The sequence below is a fragment of the Cupressus sempervirens genome, chromosome 6, assembly GCF_028749045.1.
Source record: "Cupressus sempervirens isolate cs-2001-9-10 chromosome 6, ASM2874904v1, whole genome shotgun sequence".
In the NCBI taxonomy this organism is placed as follows: domain Eukaryota; kingdom Viridiplantae; phylum Streptophyta; class Pinopsida; order Cupressales; family Cupressaceae; genus Cupressus; species Cupressus sempervirens.
Genome location: NC_143123.1, coordinates 153,409,071 through 153,418,927, shown reverse-complemented (window position 1 = coordinate 153,418,927; position 9,857 = coordinate 153,409,071). Strand labels below are relative to the sequence as shown.

Here is a 9,857-nt window from a genome sequence, read left to right as displayed (position 1 = left end):
ACATATGAATTTCTTTTTTATTTCAAAAGAAAAGGGAGAACAAATATTCTTAACCATTATATTAGAAATATTAAGCTTATACTATTACTTAATTTCAAATAAAATATCAAAATACTTCAATGAAAAATATAATTTGTTTAAACAATTAAATCCTTAAAAAATCCAATAATAAAAATGTCATATATAATCTATAATAGAAACATTAATAGAATTTAGTATATATTTTAGCACCTAGTTATATGAATAGCTCATGGCCCATATATATTATTTATGTGAGCTGGTTATTTTGAGCATTACAAAAGTAGATTAAAAAACTTGAGTTAACAATAAAATTGATTTGTGTGTTAGTTTTCTATGTAAGTCTAGAGGAAAATATTGAGAGGAGTTCCATGTCCTCTTGCATTCTTATAATCTTTGAAAAGAAAAGGTTTGTAACAAAGAGGATGATTATCATCTATGAGCTCCTCTAGCACACATATCTCCTTTTCTTATGGAAAATTTAAAAAGAGAGCAATCAAAAGTTGAGGGTCCCTTCCTTTATCACTTACATGATGCTCTACACTCTAAAGTCTATCATTGCTCCATATCTACAACCAAAAGAATATAATAATTTAGATAAATAAAATTATCAAACTAATCTTGCTTTAAAAAAACTTTATAATTTATGTACCTTTAGAGAATTGCCCAAGATTACAATAAATGATCTTTTGAGAGGTTTTACACTAAACCAATCACCTTGTTTGGAGCACATTACAAGACCGCCTACTTGATCATTGTACAAAATTGTCAGCACACACAAATCACTATGCTTCTTGAAGAGAATAGAATTTCCATCACTTTCTTTCTCTCTCTCCAAGTGATAATTGAGACAAACACTAGTCTCACAATCTACAAAATCAGCTTGGAAATGTTTGTCAATACCAAGACCTTGAAGACTTAGCTTTAATGTCATTTGATTTCCACAATCCATTAGTAATATCATGAGAAGACTTAGCTTTAGCAAGGTGTTTATCAAATTTTCTAACTTGGAACTATATGTTCTTAGGATCTTGTTGTAATACACACCTAAAAAAAATAAAAATTGATTGATCATACATGGCATAATATTTGACATCTTTATAGTTAAGGAAATATATAACAGAGTCATTTTCTCTATAATTAACTTCTATATAGATTACTATTTTTAATCCTATTTATATTTTTAATAAATTTAATGTATCTTTATTTAATGAAATTTAGGCTAATTACTCAAAATTATGAAATCATATGTTGAAATTAAAAAGAAATTGAAATAAACTAATGTGCTTGTAAACTTAGTTGTAGTTTTGAGGAAATCTATATTGTTAATCACAAAAGTTATTTATGCAATGTTTAAGTTCATGTATACAAGTCTATAAATAATTTTATAATTCACAAATTTAATCTCATTGAAATCTATACTCTAAAACTTGTTCACCTTATTTTTAAAACATTTAAATGTTGAAAGAATTGATAATATTTACAGATACTTTTTACAAATATTTTGAATTTTGAGTGTCATATTATTAAACTCCTACTTGTATGCCAAAAATGTGACTCACTTCTATAAACCATTATTCGTAAATGAACCTAAGTGTTGTGACCATTGCAAGGTGCATCATAAAATGAGAGATTCAAAATAAAGATGCAGATGAAAGAGTAATCGATGCTATTAAAATATAAGAAAATAAAGCTAATATAAGATGCAAGATTAAAATCCATGATAAGTAATCTAAATGGATTGAGCTTAATACAACAAAAGAAAATTCTAGTTATATGAGGATATAAGAATGCAAAGAAAAAGCTAATGCTAGAAAGGGAGATGTATGAGAGAGGTGTGTATAAGAACCAAATAGATAGGTGTATGAGAAATGTGTGTTATGAAATGAGGAGAAAGCCTCCTTTTAAAGAAAAATGGATGGTAGAGATTAAGAGGCAAAAGAAATGGTAGATTATAAGCTTAGGTTGTTAGAAATGCTTTAGAATAGCTGAGAGGGGGGGTGAATCAGTTATTCAAGGTCCAAATGTCCTAATAAAACTTTTTCATCAAGTAAAGTGAGCCTATTAAACTATTCATGCATCCAAGCTTAAGCCTTTCTGGTTAGCAAGTTACTAAAAATCAATATGCAAGAATAAGACATGAAATATCAACACATAACACAATGATTTACATGGAAACCCAATTTGGGAAAAACCACTAGTAACATGCTACTCAATTCTCATTCTTCTAAAGTGATACCCTATGAAAGGCCTACCCTGTTAAAGGCTACAATACACTATTAAATGTGACCTGGTTAAAGTATTTAACCACCTTGTTTGAAGTGAGCCAGGTTAGAGGACTTTAAAACATTCACTTGGAATGCCACCCTATTAAAGGATTCACAAATGGATCTTAAACCAACCTAAGTCCATAGGATTTTACCCTAGCTAATACAATCATTAGAGAGTAACAACAAGGGATTTTGACCTGATACAACTCACAAGTCAATTTGTAGATTTTCGATCTCTATTTAGCTCACAAAATTTCCTAGCTTTTAGTCTCTATAGTTCCAATAGCTTGTCCTCCTTTCAAGTTTTGTCTCCTTGAGTCTCCATTCTTGATGTACTAGTGCAATATCCTATATGGCCACTTATCAAAGCAAAGCCTCTGTGCTTTGTTCTTCCTTCCTCTTGATGCCTTCTCCTTGAAACCCTTCAACAACTTCAACCCAAAAACTCTTGCTTCTTGGCTTGTGACTCCTTAAATATAAGTCTGGGACACTCTTCCTTCTTGAATCTTCCCGTACTTTCTTTTATTTTGAATGGATTAGGTAGGATTCAATGAATCTACCCCATATATTGTTCCTTCTAGAAACATCATGAAGAATCCTTCTGAATTCACCCAAAACTAGTTTACCTAAAAATTTGTGCCACTAACTCATCATCCTTATCTTCCATCTAGTTCACAAAATTCAAGGTAACAAACTTGTCAGCTCAGATTTTTTGAATCTTTGACTTTTCAAATAATGCAATAGCTTGACACTATTGAAATTTTGGTGCTTGACACATACTATGTTACTCGGCTCCAACTACATTTTACTGATGCTCGACACCTATAGTGGATTTACTTAGCATTCACTAAGTTTTTTTTTAATGCTCAATACCTATTACTTGCTCAGCTCTTGAACTTGCTTGGCTCCTTCTGTATCACTTGGCACACACTAGATTTTGCATTTTCTCGACACTAACTAAAAATCTTATTGGCCAACCTTTGTATCTTCAAGTGTATTATCAATACATCATTTTATCATTATCTTAACTGATTCTTATACTTCATTACAAAACCATAACTCGACCTTTCCCTTAGGTACTTTTGTTACATCTTGTTGATCAAATCCTCTTCATCAATCAACTAAGTGATAGTACTTGGATCTTATAAGCAATTGTCATTCCAACAAATAGTAGGTTTGACATCAGTGACAAAACAATGATTAAAAACATTCTTTATCAATAATCTCCCTCTTTACAAACAATCTTCTCTCTTCAACAATGATCTTTTCAATCAGATTTCCAACAATCTCCCTCTTTTGCATTGATATCAAACCAAACTAATCAACCAAGTTATCAAAATGCTAACTAGGTTAAAATAGTAAATCAAATGCCAAAAAGATATTGTGTTATCATCAGTTTTCACATCTCCCTCTCTGATCTGCTATCCTGATTTCTTTACTTCTTTCCTTTTGCTACTCCCTCTTAGCTGATGTTTCCTTTTTGCTATTTCTTCTCCTTCTACATGTCTTCTTTGATTAATTCCTATATGAATCCCTCTTTTCTATAGCTTACCACTTTGATCAACTTTTCTCTTCTTAACTACTATTTCTCCTTCTTACATTTTTCTTCTTTAAATGTACCATGCCATTTCTTCCTCTACACAATAATTTATTCCTCTATATGAATTAAATAGTTTTTGTTTATCCTAGTATCAACTACTTCTCCCTTTGTCCATTTGATTCTATAGATATGACCAATTTCTGTTATTTTTCCCTCTTTAACAACAATGCCAAAGACATATTATTTCAGCATCTTAAAATGTAAGCATAAAATCTTCAAGAACTCTAATTTTTCCCTCTGTCGCCTTGCTTTTGATTGATTTGCAACTTCACTACTTTGATTACTTTAGGGAAAATCCTAAAGTGTCCTCTACATCAATTTATAACATTTCATCATTCTACTCATTTGATGCAAGGCAATCTTGCTATTGTTAAAATAGCCTTAGATAGGGGTATCACCACTACCTTACCTCTAAGATACTCAAATGCATCTTTAGGTAGTGCTTCTGTGAAGATGTAAGTAATTTGTTCCTTTGAGCTAACATATTCCATTCTTACTTGCTTGTCTTCGACCAATTCTCTTACATAGTGATACTTAATTGCAATATGCTTCATTTTGGCATGCATCATAGGATTCTTTGATATGTTGATGGCACTTGTGTTATCACTATAGAGTATCAAAGGTTCAATTACCTCTTCCTTCATACCTTGCAGCAGATTGTTGATTAATACAATATTGGTGCAGTTGATAGCAGCAACAACATATTTAGCTTTTGCTATGGATTGTGAGGCACAAATTTGTTTTTTACTAGTCCAAGTAACCAATCTTTTACCTAAGAAAAGTGCTCCTCTATTGGTGCTCTATTTGTCATCAATATTACCTCCCCAATCTGCATTAGTGTAGGCTTTCAAATCAAACTTTTCACTCCTCTTGTAGTATAATCCAAAGTCATCAGTTCCTTTTAGGTATCTCAATATTCTTTTTACTACCATCAGATGATTTTCTCTTGGATTTATAGAGAATCTTGCCACTATTCCAATAGCCAATGTAATGTCTAGTCTACTATGCACAACTAAGTGTAACTTTCCACTATTGTTTAATTTACTTCAGCTCACTCATCATTCTCAGATAACTTATGTCCTATTACCATTGGTGTATTGACTGATTTTGAATCTTCTAAGCCAAATGTCTTGAGTATCTTCTTGATATATTTTTATTAGGTCACAAATATTCTATGCTTTAGTTGATGTACTTGCAGTCTAACAAAGAATTTGATTTCCCCAAACATTGACATTTCAAACTTATGTTTCATTTGATCAGTAAATTCTTTGAATAGGGCATCTTTTCCTCCAAATATTGTATCATCAACAAAGATTTTAGATATCAGAATATCTTTACATTTTTCTACTTTGATATATAGGTTGATGTTGTCATATGTTCTCTCAAATATAATCTTCACAAGATATTTGTGCAGTCTCTCATACCATGCTCTAGGTGTTTTCTTCAAATCATAGAGTTCTTTGTGTAGTTTGCAAACCATATCCTTTTTGTTATCATCAACAAATCCCTTTGGTTCTTCTATGTAGACTTCCTCTTCTAGTATAACATTCAAAAAAGTAGACTTTACATCCATTTGGTAGACTTTGAAATCTTTGTAAGTAGCATATGCAAGTAGTGTTCTCACTCCTTCCATTCTTGCAATAGGGGCAAATATTTTTCCATAATCCAATCCTTCTTCTTGTCCATAACCTTTGTAGACTAGTCTAGCCTTATTTCATGTGATCTCACCATTCTCATCTAGCTTGTTCCTAAATACCCATTTGGTACCAATCATATTTTTATCAGCTAGTCTCAAAGCTAAGGTCTAGGTTTTGTTATTCTCTATCTAATATATCCCTTCTTCCATAGCTTTATGCCAATTATCATCTTGTATTGCATCATTCACTATTTTGAGCTTAATCTTGTTTAGTAGAAATGATTCATTTCTTAGTCTATTCCTTGTCATTGGTCTAGCTTCTTTGTCACCAATGATTTGTTTAGCAGGGTGATGTCTTCTCACATACTTGGATAGTCTTGGTTCTATCCTTCTTTCTATGTTTGATCTTTTAGTTTCAAAGTCACTATGCATATCTCTATTTGATATTTCATCATATCTTCCATGTATACTGATTCCAAAGTCATAATTTTCATTATCTTCATTCTACAACTTGGCTTCTGAATGCAGCTTGGCATTCATTGGTAGTGACTCAATTGATATTGAAATTTGTTGCTGATTCCCAACTTGATTTTCAACTTCATCTTTAGTAGGCATTCCTTCATAGAAGTATACAAAGGATTTGTATTCTTCTAGTTTCTTGGTTGCATCACCTTGAGCTTATGCATGCTCATCAAAATTTACATTTTGACTCTCCACAATCTTGTTAGTGTTAGTAATCAAACACTTATATACCTTACTTCTGGTGGATTATCCAAGGAATATGCCTTCATCACTCTTTGCATCAAACTTTCCATTTTGAGAATCTTAAAGAAAATAACATCTACAACCAAATAATTTGAAATGTTTTACATTGGGTGAGTGACAATACCATAATTCAAAAGGTGTTGCATTTTTACCTTTCTTGACTTGTACTTGATTCATGGTGTAAACAATTATACATATAGTTTCTCTCCAGTACTTCAAAGAAAAAAATTTCACCATTGTTAATGTTCTGGCATAGTCTATCACTGATCTATTCCTTCTTTCTACAATACCATTCTAAGGTGGAGTTCATGGTGTTGATGTTTGTTTTTTAATTTCTTCGTCATTGCAAAATGTTTCAAACTCTTTTGATGTGAACCCTCCTCCTCTATCTAATCTTAGGCACTTCAGACTCTTTCCTGTTTCTTTCTCAACTTTGGCCAAATACCACTTAAACATTTGAAATGCATCAATTTTTGTTTTAAAAACATGGTAGTCATCATCCTAGAGTAGTCATCCACAAATAGCATTATGTATCTGTCTCCTTGGTAGCTTTGCACTTCTATTGGGCCACATAAATTAGTATGCACTAACTCTAGTTTTTATTTGGAAGTGTAGCTTTTTCTCTTGAAACTTGACTTAGTCATCTTTCCTAGTTGACATTGTTTACACATTGTATTTTTAGGCTTCTTTAGCTTGGGAAAACCTCTAACTTTCTTCATTTTGCTATTGCTAATCAAATTATCAAAGTTAACATGACAAAGTCTTTTATGCCATAACCACACATCATCAACTTTTACAATAAGACAGGTTGCATCTTCCATATCTAGGTAAAATAGATTAGTCTTAGTTTGTTCACCTTTTCCTATCAAATTTCTATCAATGTCATAGATTTTGGCATATCCATTTCCAAATTCTACTTTGCAACCTCTATTGCCTAATTGTGACACACTCAACAGATTGTAGTTCAATCCTTCAACATAATATGCATTATCACTTGATATTTTCTCTATAAGTTTAATAGAACCTTTTCCTTTAATTTGACATGGAGCATCATTTTCAAATCTAACACTATTTCCATCATACTAAGTGAAGGTAGTAAACTTACTTTTGTCTCCTATCATGTGATGTGAGCATCCACTATCTATGATCCATTTGTCACTTTTGTTGACACAGGTTACTAGTGTTCTTGCCTCATCTTCATCTTACTCATCTTTCATGGCTACATCATTTTCATTAGATTCCTCTTCTTCAATAATATAGCACTTTTTTCCTTTATCTTTGTAATCTCTAATGCCATCTTCTCTTTCATTCTTGTTCTTGTTGCATTCTCTGTAGTTCTTTTTCTATGTGCATCTTGCAGCAATATGTTCTACTTCATTTCAATTAAATCAAATTATAGGAAGCTTACCTTTAAATTTACCTTTGCCTCTATGAAATCTTCTAGCCAACAAAACTTCCAACTATTCCACATCTTCTTCATCTGTGATGTTGTCACTAGATGCATACTTTACCTTTTTTCTTCTTCTTCTTCTTTGGTTTCACCTTCTTAGTGTCTTTTAATGATATCTTGGCTTTGAAAGTAGATTCAAGATTTTTAGGTCTATAGTTGTCAAAGTTGGACAACTCAAATGCAGTGAGTATTCCTACTATACCTTCAAAAAAGAGCTAGTTTCCTAGTACACATCTTAATTCTTGTATGGTTGAAAATCTAATAGCATAGATGGCAAGCAAGATTCTTTAAAAATTTCCATTGATAGTGTCATCTTCTAAATGACCACCCAAACTTCTTATTGCACTTACTACTTCTTTCATTCTAGAGGATTATTGAGCAACATTCTCAGCTTCCTCCATTTTAATGTCATCAAACTTTCCTTTCAGGCTTTCTCTTTTTTCTCTTTGAAAATTTTGATCTCCTCCATAGATATTAGTCAAGGCTTTCCACATCTTAAATGCAGAGTCACATCCCTTGATGTCATCAAATTCAGCATAGTAGAGGGTAGAGGCAATTTCCAACATTGCTTGATTGTGCTCCTTCCTTTTCTTCATATCTTCTACAATGGGTACAACTAGATCAACATGTTCTACTTTAATTGTGGTTTGTACATATCACTTATTAATCCAACATGCAACTTCATCAACTTTTACCATGCACTGAAGTTATCTCTATTGAGTTTGAGAACTTCTCTCTTGGACATCTTGATCTTCCTACATTTAGTACCTTTAAACTAAATCAATAGATGGCTCTGATACCAATTGTTAGAAATATTTTAGAATAATTTAGAGGGGAGGTGAATTAGTCATTCAAGGTCCAAATGTCCTAATAATTTTTTTTCATCAAGTAAAGTAAGCCCATTAAATTTTTCATGCATCCAAGCTTAAGCTTTTCTACTTAGCAAGTTACTAAAAATCAATATGCAAGAATAAGACATGAAAGATCAACACATAACATAGTGATTTACATGGAAACCCAATTTGGGAAAAACCACTAGTAACATGCTCAATTCTCACTCTTCTGAAGTGATGCCCTATGAAAGGCCTACCCTATTAAAGGCTACAACACATTATTAAATGTGACTTGGTTAAAGGATTCAACCATCCTATTAGAAGAGGGCCCGGTTAGAGGACTTTAAAACATTCACTTGGAATGCCACCCTATTAAAGGATTTACAAATGACTATTAAACCAACCTAAGTCCATAGAATTTTACCCTAGCTAACACAATTTTTAGAGAGTAACAACAAGGGCTTTTGACCTGATACAGCTCACAACTTAACTTGTACATTTCAGATCTCTATTCATCTCACAACATTGCCTGGCTTTTAGTCTCGACATCTCTGACAGCTTGTCCTCCTTTCAAGCTTTGTCTTCTTGAGTCTCCATGCTCAATGTACCAGTGTAATCTCCTATATGGCCACTTATCAAAGCAAAGGCTCTTTGCTCTATTCTTCCTTCTTCTTGATGCCTTCTACTTTACACCCTTAACAAATTCAAACCAACAACTCTAGCTTCTTGGCCTATGACTCCTTAAATAGAAGTTTGGGACACTTTTCCTTCTCAAATCTTCCTACACTTTCTTTTAATTTGAATGGATTAGGTAGGATTCAATGAATCTACCCCATATCTTGTTCCTTCTAGAAACATCATGAAGAATCCTCCTGAATTTGCCCAAAAATGGTTTACCTATAGTTCTGTGCCACCAGCTCATCATTCTTATCCTCCATCTAATTCACAAAATTGAAGGTAACAAACTTGTTGGCTTAGATTTGGAAAATCTTTGACTTTTCAAATAATGCAGTAGCTTAGCACTATTGAAATTCTGGTGCTTGGCACATACTATGTTACTCAGCTCCAACTATGTTTTACTGATGCTCAACACCTACAGTGGATTCACTCAACATTCACTAGATTTTTTTTTTTGATGCTCATAAACTATTACTTGCTCAGCTTTTGAACTTGCTCAGCTCCTTCTATATCACTCGACACACTAGATTTTGCATTTGGTTAGCACTAACTAAAATCCTACTCGGCATGAACTAGCTTGCTTGGCACTCACTAATGAACTTTTACA

At 32.5% G+C, this 9,857-nt stretch overlaps 1 pseudogene; it reads right to left on the bottom strand.

The window, feature by feature from the left end:
* Positions 1–362: 362 nt before the first annotated feature.
* Positions 363–9,857, bottom strand: part of LOC149551698 (C4-beta,C20-epoxidase-like) — a 112,017-nt pseudogene continuing 102,522 nt past the window's right edge.